We start from the raw sequence: 3,430 nt of genomic DNA on the forward strand, positions 1-3,430 counted from the left end.
GAGGGGGTCCCGCCTCAGCCCTGAGGATGCTCTCGGCCCCTGCGAGGGGCAGCTCGGGGAAAACGAGCGTCCGCGGTTGAAAATGCACAAACCGGGTAGGGGGGCGTGTGCCGCGGGCTGCTTAGGAGCTGGAGTTGGTGTCTTGGGAAAGAAGCAGAAAGAAAATTATTGTTTTATCTTGGGGAGGAAAAAGTGGAAAACAGGAATTAAAAGACATCTTCAGGGGCTGAGTGAAGCGCTTTGTGCAATTTGAAGCACGTTTTGCTCAGCTATTTGGAGCACAGGCATTTCCTAAAACACAGCCTTGCTCCTGAAATGCAGTAAAGGATTTGAAACTCAGATGTCTCATTTCCAGTACGTGGAAGGATGCCAAACGCTTTTGTCTTGTACGTTCCTTGGTACAAGCTCCAAACAGCTCAGCCTGACCAAGTCTCTTTCCTCCAGTCAGCAAATAAAATGTTGTCTGCTGATGTTCCAAGGCTTCTCGCCACTGTACTGCATTACTGATCACAGTGTCTTTAATGCTGTCGGCTTTGGCAGACTTTGAGCTTGATTTGCTCCTCCCACCGAGCAGCATTAATCTGAGCTGACCACCGAAGTCGGAGTTGATTCGTACCCCTCCGCATGCTGGGGTGAGGTGGTTGGGCTGGTGGTATGCTTGTTCTTTATGTGGGGTAGAAAGGAAAAATTCTGTCTGCGGAGAAGTGGAAAGTATTTTGAGTAGGGCCGTCTTGCGAAGGCGCTTGTCGAATAAGATGCAGGCTGACAAAGCCTTTCATCTCTCTTCTATAATTTTTAGTTCAGCATAAGTGCAAAAGAGGCAATCTTTTCTCTCTGTTCCCCTGCTTCCCCTCGTGCTGGCACCAGCCTTTGTTTGGATGGGGGAGCAGATCCAGCTAAAGAATAATCTGGGTTTGTTTGCGGTTCCTTGGTGTATTTCATCTCATACTTGCACAGGTGCTTGAGGTGGAAGGAAATAAAGGGGCAGGGAGAAGGCAGAACTCATTTCAGCAGTGTGACCAGCTTACACTAGTCTAAACGGCCTGCAGATCTGTTTGGTGTTAAGAGATGGGAAAGCACACACTGGACTTTATTTCCTTCCCTTATTTCACAGCTCCAAAGCACGTAACTTTTACTGGTGATACCCGTAGTGACTGACAAAGCATCTGGTGAGAGACATGCCAGTGGCTCCACTGTGCTGGCAATGCTGCCTGCCAGAGCACCTTGGAGAGCATCACCCATGGCTTCTTCCTTGGTGCCAAAGCATGAAGCTGACTCGGTGTGACACGTGCTGAAGCCGGGTAGGAGGAAAAATGTTTTGAAATCTGCTTGGCGAAATCATTTGATGTTAGTTACTAGTTGCTGATCAGTGGAGGGTGCTGTAAGAGTTATACTGCATTCCTCCAGCACTGTCCGGCAGCAAATTCCCTGTCGCAGTTATTAACTTCTTCAAGGGCAGATGGGCCTGCTGTCCCCTGTGACTAACTAACTTTTGCTGGCTCAGCATGGGACCTCTAGGGTCTGAGGGTAGTTTGAAGACCACCTGGTTGTTATTAAGGCCAACACAGCTAGGTGAGCAAATGAAGGTTAGGAGCAGGTTTGTTTGCTATAAAGTGGTAGTGGGTTGCTAAAGCTGTGATGGTAACTTCTGAGTCAGAGTAGGAATGCGAGGGGAGAGTTGTTCCTTAAATGATGGTAGAGCTTTTTTTAATTGGCTTTTGCTGCTGGGTGTGTGGCACCCTGCAAAAGACCAGGTGGTGCTGATAGGGGGTGATGAGGGAAACTTGTGCCTGTGAGAAGATGGTTTGTAATCCACTTGCATTGGTAGTTGGTGGAGGCTGAGCTAGTGGTGTGTGTGACTGCTCCATTTTTACATCTGATCTGTTCTTAATCCCTAGTGATGGGAGAGAGTTTTCATTCCCTCCTTGAGAAGCTCCACTTGATTGCTCTAATCACCTTGGTATTAGTCTCAGTGATCATACACGCAGGGCAGTAAGTAGCTTCTTACTGTATTGATGAGGTTGTCCTTACTGGAGCAAATGCAAGCTGCAGGGGTGCAGGGCTGCATCCCTCCCAGGATGAAGAGTTCTCACAAAAAGCCAGCTGGTCTGCAAGGGGAGCAATTTTGGAACCTGAGGCATCCCTTGGTTGCACCCCCCACCTCTGACTTTTGGCTTGAGCTCTGGGAAGGGTGAGGAGTCCTGGTTTGGAAGGGCTGTGCAATCCTTTACATGGCCTGTGATGTTGGCGATGCTTGTAGATCTTACTGAATTAAACCTCTCACCAGCTTTGAGGGCTCCACCCAGCCAGCTTCATCTGTGCTAAGTAACAACGTACTTGCAGGGTGAGCTAGCAGAAAATGACTTTCTGGTCATTAAATGAGGCACAGTGGAGTCAAGCAAGATGAGCTTCATGCTGGATGTCTGCTGTGAACTGAGACTACAGTGTTTCCAGCCACAGGATGACAGTCTCCAGCTCTGCCGCAAGGTCTTGCTCTGCAGTGGCTCTGCTGTCTCTGGAGCTGCCACTGCTTGGAAATACTGGTACTGGGTCAAGGCCCTTTCATCTGCCTGGTCTCTGAATTTCACTTGCTTTATAAATTCATGGTCTATAGTGCTGTGTCTGCGTTTCTTCTCGGCAGCTCTGGCCTCCCGCTACAAACCCTCACCAGCTCCTGGCTGCTGTGCTGGGATGTGCACCGGTAGCTGGAGGGCTGCAGCCTCAACCCCAGCAATGTCGCCCTTTCCTTCACTTGTGGCATCGTGCAACCCTGGCTTCTGCTCTGTGCCAGCTGGATGCCCAGGATCGGTGCTCCTGCAGCTGGGGCAGTAATTCTTTTTGGGGAAAAAAGGGGTTTTGTTTGGAGGGAGTGGGAGCGGTGGGTGGCTCTCTGCTGCCTGGTGTGGCTGGCAGCATGGTGCTGTGTACTGCCCACCTGGCACTGGAAAGAAGAGCAGTGCTTTGTCCTGTGTGTGGGAAGACTGATGGCTGCTTCTCCCTTGTTGTTTGAGATCTGGAGGGATTTGTGCCTCCTATCTTGGCAGGCCTGCCGAGGTAACTTTAACAGACGGATGATAGGATACATGCCAGCCATCAGGAAAACCTTGGTTCTCTTTACCCGAGCGTGCCTCAGTGGCTGACACAATGATCATTGGCCTTGGACACAGGGAAGCACCTTGCCTGGAGGTCCAAACCTGACCCCCATGGTGACGGTGGCTGCTGCAGGTTACAGTAAGGGCCATGTGCCTCTGCGTTAGCGTGGTCCCTGTGGGATTCTGTCCTGTCCCACAGCAGTGTTAGGGCAGGGGCCTCCATTTTGTGGAGGGCTGGGAAAGGCCTGGGACTCCCACTGCCTCGACATGTTGTGTCATATGTGCGCAACTTGGGCACCTGGAGTTTTTTTTATCTTTGAAGAAAAGGAGCATTTATA

General features: G+C 50.5%; 1 protein-coding gene across 1 annotated transcript in view; it reads left to right on the top strand.

Moving 5' to 3' along the window:
• Positions 1-1,235: 1,235 nt before the first annotated feature.
• Positions 1,236-3,430, top strand: part of VASH2 (vasohibin 2) — a 33,425-nt gene continuing 31,230 nt past the window's right edge. The window contains exon 1 of the mRNA XM_035901598.1: positions 1,236-1,301. The gene's annotated coding sequence lies outside the window, so the exon portion shown is untranslated. The remainder of the gene's footprint in view (positions 1,302-3,430) is intronic.

This window comes from Egretta garzetta, unplaced genomic scaffold (genome assembly GCF_000687185.1).
Source record: "Egretta garzetta isolate BGI_Z169 unplaced genomic scaffold, ASM68718v1 scaffold319, whole genome shotgun sequence".
Lineage (NCBI taxonomy): Eukaryota > Metazoa > Chordata > Aves > Pelecaniformes > Ardeidae > Egretta > Egretta garzetta.